Source organism: Prionailurus bengalensis, chromosome B1 (genome assembly GCF_016509475.1).
Source record: "Prionailurus bengalensis isolate Pbe53 chromosome B1, Fcat_Pben_1.1_paternal_pri, whole genome shotgun sequence".
Lineage (NCBI taxonomy): Eukaryota > Metazoa > Chordata > Mammalia > Carnivora > Felidae > Prionailurus > Prionailurus bengalensis.
In genome coordinates this window covers 175,519,017-175,535,491 of record NC_057344.1, presented here as the reverse complement: position 1 = coordinate 175,535,491, position 16,475 = coordinate 175,519,017, and the positions used below count along the sequence as shown (strand labels likewise).

The following is a 16,475-nucleotide window of genomic DNA, read 5'->3' as shown; positions in this document are numbered from 1 at the left end:
ACACTGGTAGCTGCAAATTAGCATAGTGGGAGTAGAGTAGTCCCCCGAATCTGGGGGATATGTTCTGAGACCCCTCAGTGGATGCCTGAAGCCACAGATAGCACAGAACCTTATATACACTAAATCCTTCCCCATGCAGATGCACCTATGATAAGGTTCAGTTCATAAATCAGGTGTAATAAGAGATTAACAACAATAAATCATAACGAAATGGAGCCATTACAATGATATACTGAGATAAAAGTTACGTGAATATGGTCTCTCTTTCAAAATATCTTATAACATACTCACCCTTCTTGTGATGATATGAGATGAAAAAAGGCCTACGTGATGCGATGAAGCAAGGTGAGTGACGTAGGTACTGTGACTATTGACTTTCTGCCAATTTGTCAGAAGGAGGATCATCTCCTTTCAGATAGCGATTGACCTCTGGTATTTGAAACTGTAGAAAGCAAAACTGTGGGTAAGGGGAGACTATTGTATTTCTACCATGGAAATTGCAAAATGCTACACATCAAGGCATTATCTCCAGGGAGCTGGTTGTTACACACTTACCAGCACACCTTTGCTTTCATTCAAGGGTTTAGTTGATGAGTTAACTACCTGGCAAGTGTTGGCAGGATGCCCTGGCACAGGTGTTCGAGATACAGTTGTCTGGTCTGGCACCTGATAGCTTTCAAGTAGCTTTCACATGGGCTACTTATCCATGATGAGGCACTCATCAAGTAAAAGCACTAAGTCCACCATTATTTTACCCATTCAGAAATTTTATCATGTTTATCAGAACACAACCTCTTTGAGTTCGGTTACTTATGTTTAAAAATGGCAAAGCAGCCATTTGAAATGTATGGTGTCAACAAAATTTGATCTTTTCCCCTGAATTTACAGATAACCATTTGTTTTGGCAAAATATAGACCAGGGTAGAATGTATCTGCTCACACACGTGGATGAAGTTTTTTATCATTAAAGGATGTTGTGCATTGCTTTTCTCTTACGAATCCGATATGCTTGTGAATGGTAATTGTAGGTGGCAGATTTAATGAACTCAAATGCATTTGAGAAGGTTTGAGAAATGCCCATACATAGTCATACATAGACTGTCTAAATATCATTAGATAACTTCAGCATTAACCGGTGCAAACATCTACCCCGTTCACTTCAGGTGTGACCTACAGAAACAGGAAACGTTTGTCCAGAGCAACACTCATGGAACATGATCTAACTTTTATAATTATGAGGAAAAATAAACAGATTTAAAAAGAAATACACTGTGCTATAACAGTTTTGGTTCACTGCCAAAGTGAGGGAAGGTACACATACCCCCTGCCCACCCTACCACACGGCCTCCCCCACCCCCATCAACATCCCCCACCAGAGTGGTACATTTGTGACCCTACATGGACACACCATCATCACCTGGAGTCCACAGTTTACATTAGGATTCACTCTGGGGCTTGTACATTCTTCGGGTTTGGACAAATGATATAATGACATGCATCCACCATTACAGTATCATAGAGAAGAGTTTCACTGAACTCCAAATCCTCTGTGCTTCACCTACTCATACCCCCTGACCCCTGGCAAACACTAATCTCTTTACTGACCCTGTAGTTTTGCTTTCTCCAGAGTGTCATAGAGTGGGAACCATACAGCATGTAGCTTTCTTAGGCTTCTTCGTTCGTTTGGTAATAACCGCTTAAGGTTCTTTCATGTCTGTTCATGGTTTGCTAGCTCATTTCTTTTCCGTGCTGAGTAACATTCCATTATCTGGATGTACCACAGCTTATTTATCCCTTCACGTATTGAAGGATATATTGATTGCTAGCAAGTTCTGACAATTATGAATAAAGCTGGTATAAATACCCACGTGTTGGTTTTGGGGTGACATAAATTTTCAACTTATTAACATATTTTAAATCAGAGATGGGGCACCTGGGTGGCTCAGTGGGTTTAGTGTCTGACTCTTGATTTTGGCTCAGGTCGTGATCTCACAGTTCGTGAGTTCAAGCCCTGCATCAGGCTCTGAACTGACATTGCAGAGCCAGCTTGGGATTCTCTCTCTTTCTTTCTCTACCCCTCCCCCCTCAAAATAAATCTCTGATTTTTTAAAACTGGAGATATTTGGCAACTATACCCTGCTGAGCATGTTATGCGCCTTATAAAAGATTCTCCTTGAATATATTTGATCCAGATTGTGCAAATACACTCTGAAGAGTTCTATATGTGACACTATTGCTGCACAGAACTCTGATCTTGAAAATTTTATTCCCCTATTCAGTCTTTGTATCAATTCTTAGAAAATACCAAACTCTTTGTTGTCAGAGAGACCTGGAATTTGCCATTTCCTCTGCCTGGAACACTATTCCCTTGACTCTTCCCAGCACTTCAGCCCTTGACTTCTATGTCTCAGCCTTAATGTCTCATTTCTAGCAGAACCTGCCCAGGCAGCTCTAGGAGGTGGTCTGCCCTCACATACTCTGTTATTATTGATCACTCTGCCCTATTTTCCTCATAGCATTCAATTGGACTTAACAAAAAAAGGAATAAACTACACACTTTTTAAAAATACAGATTTAAAATTTGCCCAAAGACTTATTTCTAATGAGGCTTGAGCTAACAAACCACAAAAGCAACTAGTCCAAGATCAATACACTGGTGTCCTATGGCTGACGTTCATCCTGTATACATGAGGACAACTGTAAAGTTCATTAAAGTATTGAGATCTGTTTCTACTGGTTAGTAAACAACTTCTGTCCTTAGCCCCACCCTCTCACACACCTACCACCCTGGGTGCTCCACCCTGCCAGGGACCCCTTTGGCTCTCCCTATGATCCTGCAACTACAGAGTTAATGCCCACAGTCTCAGCAACCTTGAACCATACTTAAAGGACACTGTTCATTTTATTGATGGGTTCCGGTACCTTTCAAGTCCCCAGAGTCTCTCCTCCTGGGCTCCATCGTTGATTTCCTCTCTTCAGGGCTACCAAAGGCCATCCTTTGACCCAGCCACACCTCTAACTCACTCTTAAGACACTTCTGCAAAATACCTCAGGCTGGAAACACACAAGCTTGCCTATCAGCCCTTTCCAGTGACCAATACCAATCCCCCCATCAACAGGACAGCCCTCCTCCCGTGTAATCTTCTAAACTTTGCAGCACATTAGAATCAGCTGGGCAGCTTTTATTAATTCCAATACCCAAGCCACACCCCAGATGGATTGATTCAGAATGCTTGAGGACTAGAGTCAGCCATGGGTATTTTTGTTTCTTCATTTCAAGTTTTTATTTAAATTCTAGTTGGTTAACATACAGTGTCATATTCGTTTCATGAGTAGAATTTAGTGATTTCATTTACATGTAACACCCAGTGCTCATCACAACAGGTGTTTTCTTCAATACCCATCACCCATTTAGCCCATCCCCCACCCACCTCCTTTCCACCAACCCTTAGTTTGTTTTAATAGTTAAGAGTCTCTTATGGTTCCCCTCCCTCTCTTTTTTTCCCTTCCCCTATGTTCATCTGTTTTGTTCCTTAAATTCCACCTTTGAGTGAAATCACATGGTATTTCTTTCTCTGAGTCATGGGTATTTTTTAAAGATCTACAGGTGGGGCACCTGGGTGGCTCAGTCGTTTAAGCGTCCGACTTCAGCTCAGGTCACGATCTTGCTGCCTGTGAGTTCAAGCCCCGCATCAGCACTGTGCTGACAGCTCAGAGCCCGGAGCCTATTTCAGAGTCTGTGTCTCCCTCTCTCTCTCTGACCCTCCCCCATTCATGCTCTGTCTCTCCCTGTCCCCAAAATAAATAAACATTAAAAAGAATTAAAAAAAAAAAAAAAGATCTACAGGTAATTTCACTCTTCAGGCACATCAAATATGCCTTCTTAACCCAATTAACCTTTAAATCAGTTCATCTGTTTCTACATACTTGATGGTTCACTCATGCTTATTCACTTCATTACACTTTGCAGATATTGTCTTCACAAATCTAAGGTTTATGGCAGCCCTGCATCAAGCAAGTCTCTCAGTGCCATTTTTCCAATAGCATTGACTCAGATTCTTTTTTGGTAATTCTCACAATATTTCAGACGTTTTCATTATTGTTGTATTTGTTATGGTGATCTGTGGTCTGGGGCCTGTGATGTTACTATTGTAATTGTTTTGGGGTGTCATGAGTAGTGCCCATGTAAGACAGTGAATTTAATTGATGAATGTTGCATGTGTTCTGACTGCCCCACCAAATGGCCTGTCCCCTTCCCCTGTCTCTCCTCTCTTCGGGCCTCCCTATTCCCTGAGACACAACAGTATTGAAATTAGGCTGATGGATAGCACTATGACCTCTAGATGTTCAAGTGAAACAAAGAGCTGCATGTCTCTCACTTAATTTTTTTTCTTTTTTTTAATATGAAATTTGTCAAATTGGTTTCCATACAACACCCAGTGTCATCTCAATCACTTTAAATCAAAAGCTAAGAATGATTAAGCAATGATTAGCAAGAAAGTCATGTCAAAGGCTGAGATAGGCTGAAAGCTAGACAGTGCCAGTCAGCCAAGCTGTGAATGCAAAGGAAAAATTCTTAAAGGAAATTAAAAGTACTACTCCAGTGAACACATGAATGATAAGATACTGAAACAGACTTATTGCCAATATGGAGGAAGTTTGAGTAGTCTGTATAGATCAAATCAGCCACAACTTTCCATTAAACTAAAGTCTGTTCCAGAGCATGGCCCAAATTCTCTTCAATTCTCTGAAGTCTGAGAGAGGTGAGGAAGAAAACGTTTTGAAGCTAGCAGAGGTGGGTTCAAGAGGCTCAAGGAGAGAAGCTGTCTCTACAATATAAAATGCATTGTGAAGCATTAGGCGCTGACATAGAAACTGCAGCAAGTTATCCAGGAGATCTAGCTAAGACAATGAATGAAGGTGGCTGCACTAGACAACAGGTTTCCACTGTAGACAAAACAGCCTTCTATTAGAAGATGTCATTTAGGACTTTCATAGCTAGAGAGGAGAAGTCAACGCCTGGCTTCAAAACTGTAAAGGACAGGCTGACTCTTTTGTTAGGGGCTAAGGCAGCTGGTGACTTGAAGTTGAAGCCAATGTGCATTTATCACTCTGAAAATCCTAGGGCCCTTAAGAAGTATGCGACATCTACTCTGCTGTGCTCTGTAAATGGAACAACAAAGCCTGTTTACTAAATTTTAAGTCTACTGATGAGAAATAGTGCTCAGGAAAAAAAAAAATTTTCCTTTCAAACTACGAGTCTTCACTGATAGTCACCCAAAGGTTCTAATGTATGTGATTTATGTTGTTTTCATGCCGACTAATACAACATCCAATTTACAGCCCATGGATCAAGAAGTCATTTCTGCTTGTAAGTTCTATTATTTAGGAAATACATTTTGTAATGCTATAGCTGCCATAGTTATTCCTCTGATGGATCTGGGAAAAGTAAATTAAAAACCTTCTGGAAAGAATTCACCATTCTAGAGACCATTAAGAACATCCATAATTTATGGGAAGGGGGCAAAATATCAACATGAACAGGAGTTTGGAAGAAGTTGATTCCAACCCTCATGGATGATTTTGAAAAATTTAAGACTTCCGTGAGGATGTGGCAGAAATAGCAAGAGAACTGGAATTAGAAGTGAAGCCCGAAGATGGGACTGAACTCTAAAAGTGATAAATATAGAAGCACTGTTATTGGTTTATTATTTAGAAATACCTAAAGGGATAGATATAAGACATTAAGGAGAGGACTTCATTGATAGAAAGGAATATGGCAGGCAGTGTCTCTTTCCTTATAAGTCTTGTAATACTCTATTAGATCATATGATTTATCAATTGCTTGATACTTTTCTCATTAAAAGAAGAATTACATTGTTTTTTAATATATGCTTGTCATGTAAATTTTGGCTACTAACCAAAGTTTCCCAGTTTTGATTATCCTCAGAAATGCCTAATACTAAAGTTTTGGATGTCCTAGAAAGTTAAAGATCAAATCATTGAGCGTAGTAATGGGCTACTAAAAGGTAGCAAAGAAATAACTTTGCCGACAAGTATCTCACACTCATGTTCATCTACTTAAATATAATTGTACTTTCTTAAATGAAGACTGAAATGAGGTACCTAATAAGTATAAATAAGTATAAATGATGAGGGAAAGAGAACAAAATGTTTGAAATGGCAATTCTGGCAAAGATTCAAAATGATACCTCCAAGAGTGCCTGACAAAAGAAACTATCGATTGGCTCCTCCTGGGGGTGGTCAATGAATATGGTATGGATAACTGAATAACAGGATGTGAGTCAAAATTTGAATTTGAGGCTCAGCCTTCACAGATGTAAATTATTAAGATCTTGTTTTAGAACAGTGGCCGTGATGAGGTTCAAAAACAAATAATATCTAACACTTGTCTAGTACCTACTATGTACCACAGGATGTTGTAAATTATTAACGCATTTAGTCTTCACAACAAATACGTGTGGTAGACATGGTTATTATTGGCATTTTACAGCCAAGAAAACTAAGGACCTGAAAGTTTAAGTAGCTTTGCCCAAATCACATAACCAGTAAGGGGAAGAGCTGGGGAAGGAAAGGGGTAGTCTAACACTAATGTCTGTGCTCATAATACTTCAACTACACTGGCTCTTGAATAACCAGAGGTTTACCATTCAAGGTTTGTGGTTAACAGGGAAATAAAAAGAGAAATGCCTCCACCACCCAACAATCACCACACAAAAGAGCAATCCATGGTACTTAGGTGGGAGACAGAGGACAGAAAAAGAAAATGTTCACTAGAAGCAGAATATCAGAAAGAGTTATGACTCTCAGGTAGTCCACGGAAGGAAATTCAAATAAATACTCTAAGAATACAAATCTCTGGATTTGGGGCAAATATAGACCTTAGACAAGGAACAGACTAATAGAGGGCGGCTAAATACAGAAATCCAAGTAAAAACATGATAATTCACACATGTTCTAAATTGAAGAAAGCTACAGTCTCTGTGTACTTTGTAACTGCCAACCACGCTTGTTTACAAAATAGGCCATACAGTGATAATTTCTCATAACCAGTAAAAAAATGAATGCCTTTATAAAACCTGATCTAGGAATATTTTATTGACTTGATAATGTGTTAGAACTGTGGGCTAGGGGTATCAGAAGAAAGTTATTCTACTGAAAAACTTGCAAATATAAGCACAAGTGATGTTTTAACATAGTGGAAATTTGGGCTACACAATAGTTGTAATTCACTTCTGCCAGTGTGAACTGACTTGATTACCAGTGTTAAAGTGGTAATCCATCACTTTTTAAATAAATAAAAAGACAGTTATTAACAGTAATTTTGAACATTTTCCCCTACTTTATCTTTTACCAAAGCATCCCCATAAGTAAACCAAATAATACATGTTTTAACATTTTTTTCTTCCCCTACACTGACTCTTGATGCTAACAGAGAAATAGTTGAGGAATTGATGGTTTGGGGGAAAGGATGGCAGTTACCACTGTGCCTATTAAATGGCAGACACATTACAATCCTCACACGTATCCCTGGGGGGTCAACATTAGGATCTCTGTTTTATCATGATCAAGAGGTATAGCCAACTTGAGTTAAATCAGCATAGGGTCACCACCCAGTCTGGCATAAGAAATGACAAAAGGTCTTCCAGGAAGTGGTTCCATTCAGTTGTTCTGGAGATTATACTGTGCTAGAAGTCTCTGTGATTTATGATACGTGAGTGCCTTCTGTGCGAACCCTGCAAATTCAGAAGGGAAACAAATTTCTTCCCTCTCCCGTTGAAGCCTGCATCCTTCAGATCCCCAGCCTGTGATTAGATTTGGGGAACAGAGTCCAGTACTTGGGGAGAGAGTACTATTAAGAGCAGGGAGGCTGAACTTCAGAGACCAGCTTTAGACCCAGCAGATGAATCACTATACACATTCAGCAAAAAAAGAAAAGTGATTTCTGAGCCTGACTGTGCTTTCATCCCCTTCTTCCTCAGGTAGAGGAAAGGTAAATCCTGGATCCCACATACCAAGGATTTTTCCTAGCACATCAAGCTGATGCCACAAAGAGAAATTCCAGCCCCTACCGTTTGGTAAACTTGAGTCTATTTATAAAAGTCAGGTCTAAGTTCCCAGCCCTTATTTTCCTTCTATTGCACCTCATTTGTACCATATTATGTTTTAATTTTATGTTGACAAGTGAATTTGCATTTCCCTTACCAGACAATAAATAAAGGTATGAACCAAGTCCCATTTTCTGTATTCCCAGCATTTGGTACAATGTCTGATAAAGAGTGAGAGCTCATTATGTGTTTGGGGAATGAGTGAATGAATATTGCCAGCTTTGGTAAAAATGAGCTGCAAATTTTGGAAGATTCAGACTTCAAATCATAAGACCTCAGAACTATACTTGTGCAGGTTAGAGGAGACAAAGGTGACTGATAAATATTTTCAACACTTATTACACTAGACCCATACCAAGAGGAAAATGGTCTCAGTTACTTCAGTCTACATGTAGAATGGTCTAGGATAATGGTGAAGGCCATGAAATGAATGTTTGTGTCTCCTCAAAATTCATATGTTGAAATTCCTAGCCCCCTGTGTGATGGTTTTAAGAGGTAGGGCCTTTGGTAGGTAATTATTTCATGAAGATGCAGCCCTCATGAATGTGATTAGTGCCCTCATAAAGGGGCTCCAAACCACTCTCTCCCTCTTCTGAACAATGAGATATTGGCAGTCTGCAAGTCAAAAATGGGATCTCACCAGAACCTAATCATGTAATATTCTAATCTTGGACTTACAGCCTCCAGAAGGTTAATATATATATATATATATATATATATATATATATATAGTTAATATATACCATATATTAGGCCATAAATTAAATCTCAATACATTTATTTACATTTATATATATATAATATATTATATATATGTATATATATTATATATACATTTATATAAATATATATATATATAATATATGGTATATCCATATATTAAATAACCTTCCAGAAGATTCCTGTTGTGTATAAGCCACCCAGTCTATGGTACTTTCTTATAGCATCCCTAATGGACTATGACAATGATCGATAACAATACTCATACCTTTGACCTAATACTTATATCTGTACCTATCTGCATCTGTATTATCATCTACATCAATACAGATATAGATATCAGCATATATCAATGTAGACAGAGATGCAAATATATACTAATATAGATATATAGAGGTAGAGATAGAGATAGAGATTGGCATGAGGACCATTAAAAAACATAAGTATTTTATGTACCACATTTTTTACCTATAATTATTTGCATTCTACAAAATACTATGATCCCAAAGTAAATCAGTAATGTATCCTACATTTTTTGCTGGTAACCTGAATACTGTGATTGCTCAAATATTGATTGTGGAATATTTATTAATAAAAATTAAAAATATATAAAACTAAAAATAATAAATATGGACTATTTGTTAAACCATGATAGTTTTTCTTCTTTTGCAGGATGATTGATTATTCACAAATGGTTTTAAACTACCTGTCAATAGAAATAGCTATCATTACAAATTAGCCAAAATTACAGACACCCATTATGTTAAAAACAATAATTCACATATACAACAACAAACCACCCCCAAATAACCTTTTGACCTACTTCTAACTTTTCTCAAGGTGTGGCACCGAACTCTCATAAGGTAAGATGTTCGTTCCATTTTGTAGCTGTTTTAGGCACAAAATAAGAGTGAGTCACCTGAATTTCTAAATATGTTAAGATGAAAGGTGAGTGGCAAAATTTGCAATTATATTTTTAAGTGAGTAAATACATTTTGCTTCTTGGAAAGTTTTCCATTCTGTGTATGTACATTGTGAACCACATATTAAGTGCTTATAATGGAGAAGTTTCAAGGTCAGAATTACATATTAAAACAAAAGGGAGATGGATTAGGCAGTACACTTGGACACTGGAAAATGATGAAATAGCTGGGAACTGCCTTTGAAACCCTCCCATGGCCCATCTCCAGCTCCTGGAGCCTCCTTCTCCCCACTCTGCAAATGTCCACAGTGCTCTCCAGCTCCCCAGTTCAATTCCATGCACAGTGTCCAGTGACCCCACGTGCCTAGCCCACTCTGAATCTCATTTCAGATTGAACAACAAGACCACTCCTCGAGTTTACAACTTCTCAAATGTGCCCAAAGATGCTGATATATTGATGGCTAGAAAACGATATCAAGTTTCTCATTGGCATTCTTGTATTCGATAAGATAAACCATTATATTCTACAAAATGATGTCTAATTTTTAAAATATCCATTTTTCCCTACAGGACTCAGTATAGCTATTTTTATCTCGAATGGGAAAAAAATGTGGCCCACAAAAACATTCACATTTTTTTAAAAAAATTTTTAACACTTACTCATTTTTGAGAGACAGAGACAGAGTGCGAGCAGGGGAGGGGCAGAGAGGGAGACACAGAATCTGAAACAGACTCCAGGCTCTGAGATGTCAGCACAGAGCCTGACACAGGGTTCAAACCCACGACCCGTGAGACCATGACCTGAACCGAAATCAAGAGTCAGTCGCTCAACAGACTGAGCTACTCAGGTGTCCCAAAATGTTCACATTTTTTAATTGGCTTTCATTCAAATATAGATATAGATGAATATACAGAAGCAGACAGGTACAGGAATGGGTATATATGCATAGGCCTGGGTATAGGTATGGGCATGGACATAAGTACAGGTATAGATATAGCCATGGCCAAAGGCATGGGCACTGGCATGGGCATAGGCATGCATATAGGTCTAGGCATGAATATAGGCATAGGCATGGGCATGGGCATAGGAATGTGTATAGGCACAAGCATAGACAATGGTATAGGCATAAGCAAAAGCATAGGCATGGGCACAGGCATATGCACAAACATGGACATAGGCATACGCATGAGTACAGGCATAGACATGGGTATAGGCATAAGCATAGGCTTGGGAATGGGTAGTAGGCATAGGCATAGGCATGAGTATAGGCATGGGTATAGCCATGGGCATATATGTAGGTCACTAGTACTCTACACTATTTTATTTTATTTATTTTTTTCAATATATGAAGTTTATTGTCAAATTGGTTTCCATACAACACCCAGTGCTCATACCAGCAGGTGCCCTCCTCAATACCCATCCCCCACCCTCCCCTCCCTCCCACCCCTCATCAACCCTCAGTTTGTTCTCAGTTTTTAAGAGTCTCTTATGCTTTGGCTCTCTCCCACTCTAACCTCCTTTTTTTTTTCCCCCTTCCCCTCCCCCATGGGTTTCTGTTAAGTTTCTCAGGATCCACATAAAAGTGAAAACATATGGTATCTGTCTTTCTCTGTATGGCTTATTTCACTTAGCGTAACACTCTCCAGTTCCGTCCATGTTGCTACAAAGGGCCATATTTCATTCTTTCTCATTGCCACATAGTACTCCATTGTGCATATAAACCACAATTTCTTTATCCATTCATCAGTTGATGGATATTTAGGTTCTTTCCATAATTTGGCTATTGTTGAGAGTGCTGCTATAAACATTGGGGTACAAGTACCCCTATGCATCAGTACTCCTGTATCCCTTGGGTAAATTCCTAGCCATGCTATTGCTGGGTCACAGGGTAGATCTATTTTTAATTTTTTGAGGAACCTCCACACTGTTTTCCAGAGTGGCTGCACCAATTTGCATTCCCACCAACAGTGCAAGAGGGTTCCCGTTTCTCCACATCCTCGCCAGGATCTATAGTCTCCTGATTTGTTCATTTTGGCCACTCTGACTGGCGTGAGGTGATATCTGAGTGTGGTTTTGATTTATATTTCCCTGATGAGGAGCAACGTTGAGCATCTTTTCATGACACTATTTTATATAAGGACTTCTCTTCTCCTCTCTATTCTCTTCTTAATTAAACCTCTCCTTTTCCTGGGTATCTGCTGTCAGCTAGTAGTATCAGAAAATGCTGTCAGAGATGTTCATTCTAAAAGCAACTTTAGTGAGAAATGGATAGTTGATTTTGAAACAGCAAGACAAAATAAAGTCAGTCCCTTAAATTGATAGGTAGTGGGGAGCAGATACAGTAATGGGGCAGGTATCTTGCTGTTTAAATCAAACCTCACAATGTAAGTGGGAGCATTGGTGTATTACATAAATCCTCAACCAAGGGCCAGAATTACATCATTCTTAGCTGTCTACTCATTAAGAGCAAGGCCAGCCCCCTAGATTTTAAAAGATTGAAAATGATAGGACATTAATAATCACACCTTAGGGAGAAAATATTAATCCTGCATATCAAATACATCAAGTCACCCACTAGCTTAGACAGGAGATTGCATTTGCCAAAAAAAAAAAAAAAAAAAAAAAATGTAGTTGGAATTGAGATTTTTCATTTTGTACCTCTTTGTGAAAATGCAGATGGATTAACATTCATGGTCACTGAGTCCCGTTTCCATAGATATAGTTTGAGTTGTACCAACCAGGGACAGATTGTGTATTTTATTACTTTGTTTAAAATATCACTCAAACATTTTAAAAATATCCCAGCACTACAGAACATCACATAAGAACATAATGACAATATTTCATCTACTTTAAACCATTTTAAGGTCCCTGTGGCATTAAAAAAAAAAATGTGTACCTAGATTGTGATGCTGAAAGTCTATTAGTTGAGCTCAGCATGCTGGCCTGGCCTCCAGGGAACTCCTTAAAAAGCCAAATTTAAATGATTGTGTAATCCCATTAGCATCCAGGGAAGAGTTAACCAGGTAACCAGACGTTTCATTTACTACAATTCTAAAGAGCCTTGGAAAAGATAGGGAGAATAAATGTTTTTGTCTGAGCTCCTGAAAAAAGATACTGTTTTATTTGGTTTTACAATAGAGGATTATAGCTGAGAAGAAATTCAGTGGTCAGATAAATACGAAATTTATGTTTTTCTTCCCTTCTGACTAGTAAATTTCTAGGGATGATGTTTTTATATTATTGTACTTCTCAGAACACAGAGTTTTGAATACTAAATACTTAATATATTGTTGCAAATGTAATGGCATATATAAATTGTTGATCTTTTATTTGGAATCTAGCACTGAGTGAATCTTAAATAATGACAGTGGTGCGCCTTTAACCCATATTGAATATGCATGTTATTTGGAGGATGTTTTGAGGCATCCCCAATGGTCTTAAAAAATACATGTACATAGATTATAACCCTGAAAGTTCAGTGTATGAAGATAAGCTCATTTGGTTCAGCTAGTAATTCAATCCAGTGCGCTTTGGATATGTTAGGGAATAATACAGTCAAAACCCTCTGCTCTCGCTCTTACTGGTGATGGAGTCTGAGAAGATGCACAGAAATAGCACCATGCAAGGAGAAGGAAAAGGAGAAAGAACAGTCTCAGACCTCAGGTGGCCGAAGAAGAAAAAGTGTTTAGTGTCCACCATATCTTTATACTTTCAACAACATTTTCGTCTATGGCACCACCCACCTTTCTGGCAAAGAAGCCACCTGCCCATGTGATTGGTAGGATGAAGGTGAAGGCTGGCAAAGATGAGTCTTCTCCATATGCAGTCATGTGGGCCACCCAGGATATGGAACAGAGGTTCAAGAGGCTGGGCATCACTGCCCTCCACATAGAACCCCAGTACACAGGAGGAAAGAAAATCAAAACCCCTGGGCCTGGATCATAGTCAGCCCTCAGAGACCTTGCCTGTTCAGGGATGAAGATCAAGGAGGACTGAGGATGTCACTCCCAAGCCCTCCAATAGCACCAGCAGGAAGGGGGATGGTCACCCTCTGTGAACAAGACTCCTCAAATTACTGTTTTCTGTAAATAAAGTGACTTCCTGTAGGCTTAAAAAAAATCCAAACCTTTTCTCTCTTATATCTCAGCAGAAGGATACAACCAATAAATAATAGATTTAATAAATGATTGTGTGGCATGTTCGAAAGTTGTAAATACTATGGAACAAAATCAAAAGCAGAACAAAGTAAGGCGATTTGAAATTTTGAATGGTAGCAGTATGGGCTGTTGTCAATTTGAAATATTAAAAGGAGTGGTCAAGGTAAGCCTCACTCATCAAGGTGAAATTTGAGCAAAGATTTGAGGAGTTAAAAAAGTTGGCCAAGCAAGTGGCTAAGGGCAGAATATTCCAGGCTGAGACAACATCCAGAGCAAAGCCTCCAAGGTAAGAGCATATCTCATGTGCTTGGTGAAAAGCAAGGGGATAACTGTGGCTCTGAGTTAATGGCAGCGGAGTAGGGTCATAGAAATGAAGGTTGGAAGGGTCACGGGGGAGCAGGCTAGATCATATAGAGCCTGACAAATGCTTGCATGAGCTTTTGCTTCACTGAGTTTAGTGAAGAGCCATTGCAGAATTCCAAGCAGAGAAACAATCTACTAGGATGTAGGTTTCTGATGATTCCACTGGCGTATATAGGACAGACTACAGGAAGATGAAGATAAACACGGAGTGACCAATTAGGAGGCCGTTTCCATAATGTCATGACAGCTGATGGTGGCTCAGATTGGGGTGGAAATGGTTGAGAGGTGCTTAAAATTGGCCAAATTCTGAATATAGTTTGAAGTTAGAACAAAAGGACTTCTCAGTGGATTTAAAAAGGGTATGTGCTAGAAAGGAGGATTGACAATGACTCCAAAAGATTTGGCCTAGGCACTTCCAAGAATGAAATGTCCCACAATTCCATGGGTAATTGAGGAAAAGTACATGAAGGAAGTTAGAGGAGGAAGATCAGGAGTTTGGCTTTGGACATTAAGTCTATCTAGGATGAACGCAAGTGAATTATTGGATCTGTGAGTCTGGAGCTCATGTGAAAGGTCTAGGCTGGAGGTTATCGGCATGCAGATAGTCTGAAAGCCACCAGCCTGGAGAAAATCAAGAGCTAGTGTGTGGACCAAGGACCAAGCTTGGTCCTCTTAACCATTAAGAGGTCAGAATGAAAAAGAACATCAACAAAGTTGCCTGGGAAGAAGCAACCAGAGAGCTAGGAGAGAAGCCATGTGTGGTGGGTATTCTTAGAATCCAAGTGAGGAAAGTGCATCAAGTAAGAATGATCAACTTTGTTAAAACCTATGATGGCTCAAGTGAAATGAGCTTGGAAAACTGGCCACTAAATCAAGTGACATGGTGCTCATTGGTTAATTAAAATGTTCATTCTGACAATGTTCACTATTTTCTTTATAAATTGCCATTTTGCCTTGTAAGTGAAATTTACCTCCACCCAAGAGCTCTGTCCCTGACCTCAGCAGTTTCTTTCTTTCCTTTTTTTTTCTAATTGTGCTTCTCTTGTGGACAAGAGAATATTGGCTTTCTCTTAAATCTCTTATTTAATTCCCTATATTTGTGTTATATGCTCTCTCTGTGCTTTTTAATGCTCACAATTTTTTAGATTTAATTTTTTTCCACATTTTTTTTTAAAACGTATTTTTTTTTCAACGTTTATTCATTTTTGGGACAGAGAGAGACAGAGCATGAACGGGGGAGGGGCAGAGAGAGAGGGAGACACAGAATCGGAAACAGGCTCCAGGCTCTGAGCCATCAGCCCAGAGCCTGACGCGGGGCTCGAACTCACGGACCGTGAGATCGTGACCTGGCTGAAGTCGGATGCTTAACCAACTGCGCCACCCAGGCGCCCAATTTTTTCCACATTTTAATATAGATCTATGTTTGACATTCACCTATGCTTTTATTTCTTAGTCTATCTTGATTTTTGTTACTTTTCCAGATTACCTCATATTTGTGCTTTATTTCAGCTGCTAAATTTAAAAATTATCTATCAGTAATCAACTTTGATATTTATTTATTCATTTTATTTATTTTAAATTTTATTTACTACTCTTGAGAGAGAGAGCACCCCCGTGGGCAGGGGAGGAGCAGAGGAAGGCAAAGACAGAATCCCAACCAGGCTCCAAGCTGTTAGCACAAAGCCCAAAGCTCGGCTCAATCTCCCAAACCCTGAGATCATGACCAGAGCTTAAACCAAAAGTCGGATACTCAACTGACTAAGCCCCCCAGGTGCCCCTCAACTTTGATATTTATTAAGCATCATAGACAGTGAATTATAACTGTTTCTGACAACAAAAATCTATCTCTCCCCAGTCACCATCCTGTTAGTTTGACAACATAGCTCGATTCTTCCTCGGGCATTCATTTAGTCTTCCTGAGAAAATAGATAAATTTATGGCTGAATTTTATTTCTAACTCCTTCTCATCAAAGCCTTTACTTTATATGCATTTCCTGCTCCATTCATTTGTGTGGAATGTAATTGCATTCTGATTTTTATTTTTATTTCTGGGACTTATTGTATTTTTATTTACCAGCTCTGACTTTTATTCTAACTGACCTTTGTAATTTCTTATTTATTCAGATTCATATCATCCTGCTGTTGTAGGTACCTTTATGTATAGTGGAATTGCATTCCAA

General features: G+C 39.0%; 1 pseudogene; it reads left to right on the top strand.

The window, feature by feature from the left end:
- The first annotated feature begins 10,741 nt into the window (after positions 1-10,741).
- On the top strand, positions 10,742-13,832 carry LOC122469439 (annotated as a pseudogene).
- The last annotated feature ends 2,643 nt before the right edge of the window (positions 13,833-16,475 follow it).